General features: G+C 43.8%; 1 non-coding gene across 1 annotated transcript; it reads right to left on the bottom strand.

Annotated features, from left to right (window-relative positions):
- Positions 1-3,966: 3,966 nt before the first annotated feature.
- On the bottom strand, positions 3,967-4,072 carry LOC114670244 (small nucleolar RNA U13). The gene has a single exon (XR_003719725.1). It is a non-coding gene; the product is annotated as a small nucleolar RNA U13 (small nucleolar RNA).
- Positions 4,073-13,304: the final 9,232 nt, after the last annotated feature.

Raw genomic sequence — 13,304 nt, 5'->3', positions numbered from 1 at the left:
AAAAAAAAAAGCAATTAAAATATCGAAATCTTTTCAGAAGTTTCTGTACATCAATACTTATCTCTGGATGAAACTAATTCTGGGGCCCTCATTTTTTTAAACTATTTTTTTTGAGACAGGGCCTTCTTCTGTCACCCAGGCTGAAGTGCAGTGGTGTGACCACAGCTCACAGCAGCCTCAATCTCCTAGGCTCAAGAGATCCTCCCACCTCAGGCTCCTGAGTAGCTCTGACTACAGGTATGTGCATCACACCCCGCTAATTGTTTTGTATTTTTTGTAGAGACAAGATCTCACTATATTGCCCAGGCTGGTCTCAAAGTCCTAGGCTCAAGCAATCCTCCTGCCTCAGTCTCCCAAAGTGCTGGGATTACAGGCGAGAGCCACCATGCCCAGCCTGGGGCCCTCATTTTTAAATGCACTTTTTAAAGTGCAGTACTCATTTGAAATGTTGTAATTTTGTATTACTTTTAGCAAGATCTTGCCATTTCTGTGTTTGCTGCTAACCTCCGCCTCCTGGGTTCAAGCGATTCTCCTGCCTCAGCCTCCCGAGTAGCTGGGATTTTAGGTGCCTGCTACTACACCCAGGTAATTTTTTGCATTTTTAGGAGAGACAGGGTTTCACCATGTTGGCCAGGCTGGTCTCCAACTTCTGACCTCGTGATTTGTCTGTCTCGGTCTCCCAAAGTGCTGGGATTACAAGCATGAGCCACCATGCCGGGCCCAAGGGCCTAATATTTATGCATGTATAGGTAAGCATAGCTGGAAGGTGGGGTATTATGTTCTTCAGTAGTAAAGGACCACATTATTATTATTATTATTATTATTATTATTATTATTATTATTTGAGATGGAATTTCACTCTTGTCGCCCAGGCTGGAGTGCAATGGCAACGATCTTGGCTCACCACAGCCTCCGCCTTCCAGGTTCAAGTGATCTCTTGCCTCAGCCTCCTGAGTAGCTGGGATTACAGTCATGTGGCAACATGCCCAGCTAATTTTGTATTTTTAGTACAGATGGGGTTTCTCCATGTTGGTCAGGCCGGTCTTGAACTCCCGACCTCAGGTGATCTGCCTTCCTTGGCCTCCCAAAGTGCTGGGATTACAGGCGTGAGCCACCGCGCCTGGCCAAGGACCACCATTTTTACTTTGGATCTTGTCTTTAACTCTCAGATCCCTTTGATTAACTTAGCTAATGCTTTTCTTTCTACCTAAGTGTGCAGGAAAAGGAAACAAAAGGAATACTACAACACAAAAAATCTCTGTGAATTTCTAAAAGCTGAAGTTCACAGCCTCCATACTATTACCATGTACTGCCAGTTTCTCTCTGACCCAGTCAGACATCTGAGGCCTCTAATTGGATCAAAGCCAGTTAACTGTTGCGTGCAATCTGATCCTAGACCTAGTTCAGTTTATATCACAACTTCCAAGCCCAATTCATATCAAAAATTCACTCAAACAGATAGCTCAGAACACAAACTCATAGAGCTTCAGAATTGGAGAGAGAAGACACCCATGATCCCCAGTTGTGAGAGACAGCGATGGACAAAAAGAATCTGGTGGGTACCTCGTTTGGTCACTCAGTGCCCCTGGTGGGGGCTAGAAGCTCTACTTCAGATCCCATTTCTGACACCATCTGTTAAAAAGAAAACCTTAGGGCCGGGTGCAGTGGCTCACGCCTGTGATCCCAGCACTTTGGGAGGCTGAGGCAGGCGGATCACTTGAGGTCAGGAGTTTGACACCAGCCTGCCCAACATGGCGAAACCTTGTCTCTACTAAAAAAATCACACACACAAAAAGTAGCCGGGTGTGGCAGCAAGCGCCTGTAATCCCAGCTACTCAGGAGGCTGAGGCAGGAGAATCGCTTGAATTCGGGAGGCGGAAGTTGCAGTGAGCTGAGATTGCGCCACTGCACTCCAGCTTGGGTGACAAGAGCGAAACTCCATCTCAAAAAAAAAAAAAAAGAAAGAAAACCTTAGGCAAATTAAATTTAACAGAGAGTTTATTGAGCAAAGAATGATTTGCAAATCGGGCAGCCCTCAAAGCAAAATAGTTTCAGAGAGACTCCTGCACAGCTGCGCAGTCAAAAAAGACTTACAGGCAGAAAAAGGAAAGTGAGGGACAGAAACAGTTGGATTGGTTACAGCTTTGCATTTGCCTTATTTGGACACGTTTTGAATAGTTGGCCACCTTTGATTGGCTTAAATTCAGTGATTGGCACAAGAATAGGTTACAGTCTGCTTATGTGTCCAATAAGGTTATAGTTCACTATGTATGGCAAAATCTTTACACTGAATTTAAGCTATGTAAGGAGGCAGCTTTATGATAAACCTAACTTAGCAGACCTATTAAGAAATACATATTTTGTCTTTGTCCCCTGGCATACAACTTCTAAAACCCTTGTAACTTCCTGAATGACAGAGGTGATAGGAGCTCTTTTGTCACCCATAACAAGGCCCTGAATTTCAATTACACCTGAGTTTATGTTAATAAGACGACTGGTAGCTGAAAGCCCCTAGATAGCTTCAGGATGGGTCTGGTTGCCAGAGAAACCCACCATGTGCTTATGATGGCATCGGCGGGCCATCTGGAGTGGCTGCTGCCATCACACCGGCTGCAGCAGGGAGGTACAGCTGGGGCTGCAAGCTCCATAGAGCCAGCGGGAGCCAGGGACAAGTGGGAGTCCCATCCTTTCCGAGTTGGGGCAGGAGCTCCCCAGGTGCTGCTGCAACTGCCCAAGCCATGGCTATAGACCTGGGCATCCTTGTCCTCTTGGGGCCCGGGATGAGGCAGGAGCACCAGCCTCCCAGACACAGCTGCAGCCACTCAAATAGCAAACCCAGGAGCTCTGTGGCAGGGAAGAGCCCACCTGGTTCTAGCAACTGCATCTCTTGAAAGTAAGGGGGTGTGTGTGCATGCTCAGTTTCCTGATTTATGATCTCGATGTGCTAGAAGTCTAACTCAGCACAGGTCCAAGACAGTGTAGCATCCAGACCACATTGAGTCTATTAATAAGTGAGCCAGTAAGATTCACTTTTTCCATGGCCACAGAAAACACCCCTAAACCCAACCAGCCGTCTCAAAAGCAAGGATGTAGAAAGTAGGACAGCATGACTTGGTACAAATCTGCCATCCGAACTGGAGAAGTTAGACTTCCTGTGTCTAGAGCATCATCTTTACACATGTGGTACCACAATTTGTCTCATACACACACTCAACACACACCCTGTATTCCATCATGCCCACCTCCTGCCTGGAATGCAGCTTCATTTCTACTTTAACACTAACTGCATTCTGGGTTTAACCATGAGTAAACATTCCCCCTGAGCAAACGCCTAAGCAAACATCACTTCTCTCCCTGCTCCCAGAAGTTAAATCTCACTACTTATAAAGGCTTCCCCTACCCCCACTGTCTCTTATGCTTTCCCTCACCACGCTGCTACTCGTGAATCCTTTCTCCCACCTTCATTCTGTTCACATACTTCCTGCACCCCTTCACCCCCACCCCACCAGGCCCTGCTGCAGGTGGGGTGTAGCATCACCTAAGAAGCAGGGCCTGGAGCCATTAAGGGATAGGTGGCCAGCAACCCAGGAAGAGCAAAACAGAAAAGGCATTGCTTGTTTCTGCTGTTACGCTGCCTGCCTCTCCTTGCAGAGTTTCAGGGAGGAGGCAAAGAAAGTTACCCCTTGGATCCATGCTCATCCCGCAGGAGGAGGGAGAAAAGGCATCTCTGACTTCCTTTTAGATTGTCCCATGTGAGCTCTTTGGGGTGAAGTCCATCCTGGGCACTAGATCAAAGGAATTGAGTGAGTTTCCTTAAATCCTTTCTGGAATCAGATGAAGAATAAATAAACAAAGAAATAAAGTGACCACAATTTTGTTCTTTTTAAAAATATCCAAATATAGTATTTTAAACACACTGTAGTTTATAGAAGGCTTTTATTTTACAAGCCAATAATTTTTTTTTAGTGTCAAACATTGGTACATGACCAATGTTGTAGCAAGATTTGAGGGAGGTACATCTCACACATGAGCATGAAAAACCAATCATCATGCTTATGACCTACAAAATGACCTAATTTTTTTTAATGGAGGGATAGATAAAGGGCCCACCAACTTTCCTTTTTTTTTTTTTTTTTTTCGATAAGGTCTTGTTCTGCTGCCCAGGTTGGAGTGCAGTGGCACAATCACAGCTGACTGCAGCCTTGACCTCCTGGGCTCAAGTGATCCTCCTTTCTCAGTCTCCTGAGTAACTGAGACTACCGACATGTACCACTATGCCTGACTAATTTTTAAATTTTTTATAGAGATGGGGTTTCACCATCTTGCCCAGGCTCGTCTTCAACTCCTGGGCTCATGTGATCCTCCTTCTTCAGCCTCCCAAAGTATTGGGGCTACAGGCATGAGCCACCATGCCTGACTACTTTCTATTTTGGACTAACTTTCTAATTTTCTATTAAGGACAATTTGTAAAATACAATTGTTATCCATTATCACCATCAATTCATAAATACTCTAATACCAAAAATTAGGAAAGATATAAGCTCAGAATAAAGAAGTCTTGTAAATGAAATTTTTCTCATCTTACTAGGGAATAGTAAATCTTCCATCTTAGACTGGCATTTGTGAGCCAGAAGTTTAAAGATGAGACCTTTAGTGGCATATAACTAAAAGTATTTATGTAAGGATTTCAGACATAGCTGGATTGAGGTGCCTAAGTTAGGTGGTGTGGAATCTCTCTCCATTTCTTGATTTCATTGTCTTCAGTAGTGACTTCATTCTCACACAGTGTCTCCCCTTAAGGCAAGGTGAATAACAGCTCCTTCAAGCTTATCTTCTATCAGCTATCAAAAGACAAAATTACAACAAATTTAGATTAAAGGTCGAATTGGCTTTTATTTGCAATTCTAGAATTGGGTAACAACCCATTCTATAAGATAGAATGAGTGTTCAGATGAGTTGAGCTGAGAAATTTGACTTTATAAGCAGAAAATGGCTGAAGAATGCAGAAACAGAACAAAAACTGATTGGTTGTTACAAAGTTACTTTCCTTATAAAGGTTAAAGCAGAGGGGGCTGCCTCATCATGTTTCCCAAAACAGGCCTGTTTGGGGATTTGGCTATTATCTCTTTCTTGCCTGATTTCTTGGAAGATCAGATGAATAGCTTAGTTTTGGCTTGGTGGAAACTTCGGTATGAGTAACTCCATTTTGGTTTTCTCTATTAAGCCTAGTGCAAGAAGAGCTCAGTTCCACCCAATGGCCTCCTGTAAATTTCATTTAACACAGTTTAGCAACAAACTATTGATTCTTGAGCATGAATCTCAATAGCACAAACTGGATTATGTGCCTATCTCTAAAACTATCACAGTGACTCTGGTCAGTCTGGGGTCATATGATCACTCCTTGGCGGTGGAATGGAAATATGGGGGACTGAGAGTATAGATGAGTTGTTTCCCATTAAAACAAACAAAATCACTAGGAGGTCAAGGCAGGCAGATCACTTGAGGCCAGGAATTCGAGACCAGCTTGGCCAACATAGCAAAACCCCATCTCTACTAAAAATACAAAAATTAGCCAGGCGTGGTGGCACATGCCTGTAATCCCAGCTACTTGGGAGGCTGAGACAGGAGAATCGCTTGGCCCTGGGAGGCGGAGGTTGCAGTGAATGGAGATCGCGCCACTGCACTCCAGCCTGGGTAACAGAGTGAGACTCCATCTCAAAAAGAAAAAAAAAAAGGAGGAATGATGGTTGTGGACAAAACAACAAAAGAGCATTACAATTTTGTTGAATTTAAGCACCATTTTGATTTTACTGTGACTTTTTTTCTGTTTTATTTATCTTTCATTGACATATAATAATTGTACGTATTTATGGGGTGCAATATATGTATACATTGTATAATTAGCAAATCAGAGTAATTAGCAAATCCATCATCTCAAATATTTATTACTTCTTTGTGGTGAAAACATTCAGAATCCTCTTTTTTAGTTAATTTGTTTTTATTTATTTTTATTTTTTATTTTTTAGAAGGAGTTTTGCTCTTGTTGCCCAGGCTGGAGTGCAATGGCATGATCTCGGCTCACTGCAACCTCTGCCTCCTGGGTTCAAGCAATTCTCCTGCCTCAGCCTCCAGAGTAGCTGGGATTACAGGCATGCACTACCATACCCGGCTAATTTTTTTATATTTAGTAGAGACGGGTTTTCACCACGTTGGTTAGGCTGGTCTAGATCTCTTGATTTCAGGTGATCCACCCACCTCGGCCTTCCAAAGTGCTGGGATTACAGGCGTACACCACTGTGCCTGGCCCTTATTTTATTTTATTTTTTTTGGAGATGAAATCTTACTCTGTTGCCCAGGCTGGAGTGCAGTGGCACAATCTCGGCTCACTGCAACCTCTGCCTCCCAGGTTCAAGTGATTCTCCTGCCTCAGCCTCCTGAGTAGCTGGGATTACAGGTGTGCACCACCATGCCCAGCTATTTTTTGTATTTTTAGTAGAGACGGGGTTTCACCATGTTGGTCAGACTGGTCTCAAACTCCTGACCTCAGGTGATCCCCCAACTTCGGCAAAGAAAGTCACCCCTTGGATCCATGTTCACCCCGCAGGAGGAGGGAGAAAAGGCATCTCTGACTTCCTTTTAGATTGTCCCATGTGAGCCCTTTGGGATGAAGTCCATCCTGGGCACTAGAACAAAGGAATTGAGTGAGTTTCCTTAAATCCTTTCTGGAATCAGATGAAGAATAAATAAACGAAGAAATAAAGTGACCACAATTTTGTTCTTTTTAAAAATATCCAAATATAGTATTTTAAACACATTGTAGTTTACAGAAGGCTTTTATTTTACAAGCCAATAATTTTTTAAAATGTCAGACATTGGTACATTACCGATGTTGTAGCAAGGTTTGAAGGAGGTACATATCACGCATCAGCCTCTCAAGTAGCTGGGATTACAGGCACACGCCACCATGCCCAGCTATTTTTTGTATTTTTAGTAGAGACAGGGTTTCAGCATGTTGGCCAGGCTGCTCTTAAACTCTTGGCCTCACGTGATCCACCCACCTCAGCCTCCCAGAGTGCTGGGATTACAGGTGTGAGACACCATGCCCAGCCATGGTTTTTACTTCTGAGTGTGAAAGAATTCTCTGTTTTCCAGTAAACCAATTCAAGCTTCTGCAAGTAGATAGGAAGAGGAGTCTTTAGGCATCAGTATATCCAATATATTAAGAACAGCCCTGAAGATGAACATGATACAGTCTTTTCTTTAGAATGTAGAAGCTTTCTTACAGGGTCTGTTCTCTTCCAGGAAGAACAAAATAAGACCTGGTCTTACTCTTTCCAACCGGGGTCTATCCCTAAATGAAACCAAATGGCCTCTGTTGTCTTCTAGGAGTTGGCCTTGTCCTAGCTCAAGTCCACCAGACAGATGCCCTCTGTGAAAACCATCCTGACTTGACCAGGTGTGGTGGCTCACGCCTGTAATCCCAGCACTTTGGGAGGCCGAGGTGGGCAGATCACCTGAGGTGAGGTCAGGAGTTCGAGAACAGCCTGGCCAACGAGGTGAGACCCCCGTCTCTACTAAAAATACAAAAATTAGCCGGGCTTGGTGGCGGGCACCTGTAATCCCAGACACTCAGAAGGCTGAGGCAGGAGAATCACTTGAACCCAGGAGGCAGAGGTTGCGGTGAGCCGAGATCACGCCATTGCACTCCAGCCTGGGCAACAAGAGCGAAACTCCATCTCAAAAAAAAAAAAAAGAAAACCATCCTGACTCCTCCTTTCCCTGTGAGATCTGGTCACCAATCTTCCTCTGTCCACCTCCTTTCAACTTGAATTCTCACTGTTCTTAACCTTGGCCATGAGACTCCCAGGTGCATTGTGTCAACATTTTGATGAATAGTTGTTAGTATTTCCATGTGATGTCTGACATTTTAAGATGCAAATCTATGTCTTCCATGTTCTATCACTAGGTTGTTGGATCGCATCTTCTTTAATAATAGAAATAAGCATATATTAACAGTGTTTTATCTGCATATCCCCTCCTCCCACCACCTTGGAATTTGGGCCCCTGGCTATTCCAGGATAAACGGTTAGCTGACACGCCATGAGCAAGGCCAGCTTTGATTAGTTTCAGCAGCTTGCTACTCTCATCTGCTTGCCATTGCAAGCAACAGCTTATGGCTGTGACATGGTGCATTGTGGGAGGAAGCCAGAGGGAGCTGCCTTTGATATGGGGCCAAGCCATGCCAAACTGTTAGTTCATGGTGCAGCCCCTCATAACCATGATAGAACTTCACTTACAGTATATCCTGACAGGTTGGATTTCAGTTCAGACAAGAGATCAAAGGATGACACACCCAAATAGTTTTAATCGATTAGATGAATCAAAATGTGAATTGAGCCATTCTGTGTTTTGGTTTATTGAGGATTATTCAGGGGGGAAAAACAATATACTTTTTAGTTTTAATATGACATATACAGATATAATCCTTGTTGTTAACAAGGCAGTTCCACACACATTTATCTCTTTTGGTTCTTTTCATTTCAGTCCCTTCAGTTGGGGATATTTTAATCATGTCTCAATACATCACCTTATCACAAAAATCAATTTCTTTACCATGGCTCACTAAGCCAGGAATGACCTACATACGGTTTGTTAGATGGTTATTATTCAGCCGGGCACGGTGGCTCATGCTTGTAATCCCAGCACTTTGGGAGGCTGAGGAGGGTGGATCACCTGAGGTCAGGAGTTCAAGACCAACCTGGCCAACATGATGAAACCCCATCTCTACTAAAAGTAGAAAAATTGGTCCAGTGTGGTGGCGCATGCCTGTAGTCCCAGTTACCTGGGAGGCTGAAGCAGGAGAATCACTTGAATCCGGGAGGCAGAGGTTGCAGTGAACTAAGATTGCACAAACTACTGCACCCCGGCCTGGGCGACAGAGTGAGACTCCATCTCAAAAAAAAGAAAAAAAATATATAGTTATTATTATTATTAAGAGACAGGGTCTTGCTATCTTGCCGAGGCTGGAGTGCAGTGGCTATTCACAGGCACAATCATAATGTGCTGCAATCTCGAACTCCTGGGCTCAAGTGAGCCTTTCACCTCACCCTCCAGAGTAGCTGGGATTACAGATGCGTGGCACTGCACCCGGCCCTGTTTGTTTTCTAATTTCGTCTCATAAAACTGCCTCCCTTGTTCACATGGCTTCTTTTGTGTTTCTGAAACTTACTAGATGGCTTTCTACTTCAAGACTTTGCACCTGCAGTTTCTCCTGCCTGAAGAGCTCTTTACATGGCTGATTCTCTCTGTTTTTGAGACGGGGTTTCACTCTGTCACCCAGGGTGGAGTGCAGTGATGCCATCACGGCTCACTGCAGATCGTGGGACTACAGGCTTGAGCCACCATATCCGGCTTGATTCTTTCTCATTATTCAAGTTTCAGGTAAATGTTACATCCCCAGAGGGGATTTCCCCAACTATCTCTATATTCAGAAAAGGTTCTCATCCCTCACTTTGGCCTTTATCAGCCTAGATTCCTTATCTAAACCACATGACATAGAAGCTGTGTGGAGCGAATTGTTTTCTTAGTTCTTTCAAGGACTGAGTATAACTTGTGCCGTTCTGGTTGCTGTTGGGGTCAGGTGAACTTCTTCTTTGCCCTCTGAAGTTTTGCTGAAAAATCAAGTCACAAAAGGCAGATTAATTGGAGAAAAGGCACACACATCTGTTTGACAATAGTGTTATGTGACACAGAAGACCAACCCCTCAATGGGGTACAGAAGCTTATGGACCATCTTGAGGCTACAGAAAAAATGGTGGCTTTGGATGCTGGCAAAACAGGTTATGGGAGGGCAAAGAAGAGGAATTCTACTGAGGGCAATAAATGATTAGTAGGGACAATTCAATGAACTTGAGGAACGCAGAATGGTCTGGGACAAAGTCTATTGGGCCCACAGACCAGATAATGGTTTGTGGTAAAAGTCTGTCCAGGTTTATTGACAGACTTTGGTCTTCCCTCTTGCAATATGGGTTCAGTTAATCAAAACTCAGGAAAAGGACTAGAGATAATTGTTTTATTCTTTGGTAGGTCAGGACTTTGGACAGATAAGGAAACTTCAGAGAATACGATGCTTTGGGAGAGACAGTGAAGAGGCGCAGGTGCGGGGAGGTTGAAAGGGATCTTGAGGGTGCTTTTTCAGCTCAACATGTACAAAGCACCATATTTTACGATATTAGTTTCTTTTTTTTTTTTTTTTTTTGAGACGGAGTCTCGCTCTGTCGCTGGGGCTGGAGCGCAGTGGCCGGATCTCAGCTCACTGCAAGCTCCGCCTCCTGGGTTTACGCCATTCTCCTGCCTCAGCCTCCTGTGTAGCTGGGACTACAGGCACCCGCCACCTCGCCCGGCTAGTTTTTTGTATTTTTTTTAGTAGAGACGGGGTTTCACCGTGTTCGCCAGGATGGTCTCGATCTCCTGACCTCGTGATCCGCCCGTCTCGGCCTCCCAAAGTGCTGGGATTACAGGCTTGAGCCACCGCGCCCGGCCTACGATATTAGTTTCTAAGCCCCAACATTGCATAGGAGAGAAGTTAACTCATTACATACAACAAGTGCTTAGGGCACTAGGCTTTAATTCTCTATGATCCAATCTATCACATCAGTTGGTTTGTTTCCTTCATAACACTCAACTACACCCCATGATTATCTGGATTATCATGTTTATTTCTTTATTGTCTGTTACTCTACTCTAGAATGTGAGTTCCATGAAGGCAAGGATCTTGTCTGTGTTGGTCAGGCTGAATGCCAAACACCTAGCATGATGCCTGTTGCATCACAAGTGTACAGTAAGAATTCAATGATGAATGAAAAGTATAAAACCACCTTTGCAAAAATCATAACTGAGGAACTTATGAAGTGAAAGAAATTAGACCTAACTGACCCCATCTTGCTTCTAATTAAGTTGTCCTTGTTCATTCCTGGGCATAGGCCGAACTAACTTTGGGAAAGAATTCACTTCATGACTCTGAAACAAAATTGATAATAGCCCTTTCCCAAAAAGACCCCCTTCTTGCCTGGGGGCCAGTGTGCCTTTGCAGGACTAACAAATTAGCTACAAGATTAGAAATGACTGTTTAAGGCCAGGAGCAGTGGCTCACACCTGCAATCCCAGCACTTTGGGAGACTGAGGTGGGTGGATCACTTGAGGTCAGGAGTTTGAAACCAGCCTGGCCAACAATGTGAAACCTCATCTCTACTAAAAATACAAAAATTAGCTGGGCGTGGTGGTGGGTGCTTGTAATTTCAGCTACTAGGGAGGCTGAGGCACGAGAATCGCTTGAACTTGGGAGGTGAGCCGAGATTGCACCACTGCACTCCAGCCTGAGCCGTAGACTGAAACTCCATCTCAAAAAAAAAAAAAAAGAAAGAAAGAAATTACAGTTTAGGGGTCATGCAGCCTCTGACTCCAAGAGCCTGAACCTCCCCAAATTGTTCCTGGGATAACATCACTATTGCAAAACCTAAGATCGGTGTTTGAGCTATTTTGCAGACCCTGCACTTGATGGATCCGCTGATACCACCCAGACCGGTAATCTGGCTCAACCAGTTCTGCATTGCACCCGGGAGCAGAAAACAGCAGGAAAACCTCCTTTTGACCCCCTATGTTTCCATCTCCAACCTGACCAATCAGCACTCCCCACTTCCCAAGACCCTACCAGCCAAATTATCTTTAAAAACTCTGATCCCCACAGGGTCAGGAGATGGAGACAATCCTGGCTAACACGGTGAAACCCCGTCTCTACTAAAAAAATGCAAAAAAAATTAGCCAGGCATGGTGGCAGGTGCCTGTAGTCCCAGCTACTCGGGAGGCTGAGGCAGGAGAATGGTGTGAACCCGGGAGGCGGAGCTTGCAGTAAGCTGAGATTGTGCCACTGCACTCCAGCCTGGGTGACAGAGTGAGACTCCGTTTCCAAAAACAAAAAACAAAAAACTCTGATCCCCAGGCCAGGCACCGTGGCTCATGCCTGTAATCCCAGTACTTTGGGAGGCCGAGGAGGGTGGATCACCTGAGTTCAAGAGTTCAAGACCAGCCTGACCAACATGGCGAAAAAAAAAAAAAGTAAAATGAAATGCTTGATTTTTCATCTGAATTTCATATGCCATACTTGACTCCAAACAACATTAGAAAGCTATATCCACAGAAAACAAAATTGTAGGCAACTGAATAATAAGTTGTTATTATTATTTTGGCTAATAACATTATCCAAAAATAAAGACAATATATTTGCAATGTTAATTACTTTCTTGAGGAAAGAAAAGTCACTTGTTTTAAAGTATTTATTTATTTATTTGAGATCGAGTCTCGCTCTGTCACCAGGCTGGAGTACAGCGGCGCGATCTCAGCTCACTGCAACCTCTACCTCCTGGGTTCAAGCGATTCTCCTGCCTCAGCCTCCCAAGTAGCTGGGACTACAGGCACACGCCACCATGCCCAGCTAATTTATTTTCAGTAGAGACGGGGTTTCACCATGTTGGCCAGGATGGTCTCGTTCTCTTGACCTGGTGATCTGCTGAAAAGACACTGTTTTACAGGCAAATGAAGCATTTGCTAAGAATTTTAATGCATCTCAGAACATTGATATTTTACTATAAAATATTCTTTTTACAGTGTTAACATGCTTCAAAAAGCAAAGGAAAAAAACAGTATGGTGGTTTCTCAAAAAATTAAGCATAGAATTACCATATGACCTTTTTGGGTATATACCCAAAAGGATTGAAAGTAGGGGCTCAGATATTTGTACACCCATGTTCATTGCAGCATTATTCACCATAGCCAAAAGGTACAAACAACCGAAATGTCCATTGAAAGATAGGATAAACCAAAGATGTTATATCAATTGAGTATTATTCAGCCTTCAAAAGGAACAATGTTCTAACGCATGCTACAACATGGGTGAACCTTGAAGACGTTATGCTAGGTGAAATAAGCCATTCACAAAAGGACAATATTGTATGATCCCACTTATATGAGGTATCCAGAGTAATCATAGAGACAGAAAGTAGAATGATGGTTACTAGGGGCCGGAGAATGAAGAGTTAGTGTTTAATGCATACAATTTCAGTTTGGGAGGATGAAAAAGTTCTGGAACTGGATGGTGGTGGTGGTTGCAGAACAATGTGAATGTACTTAATGCCACTGAACTGTATACTTAAAAAGGATTAAAATGGTAAATTTCATGTGATGTATATTTAACCACAAGTTTTTAAAAAGCAAAGGAAAGGAGAAACTATATGCAGTATGGGGTCAGA

Source organism: Macaca mulatta, chromosome 9 (assembly GCF_049350105.2).
Source record: "Macaca mulatta isolate MMU2019108-1 chromosome 9, T2T-MMU8v2.0, whole genome shotgun sequence".
Taxonomy (NCBI): domain Eukaryota; kingdom Metazoa; phylum Chordata; class Mammalia; order Primates; family Cercopithecidae; genus Macaca; species Macaca mulatta.
Note: the sequence above shows the minus strand (reverse complement) of the source record. Positions and strands in the feature narration are given on the sequence as shown.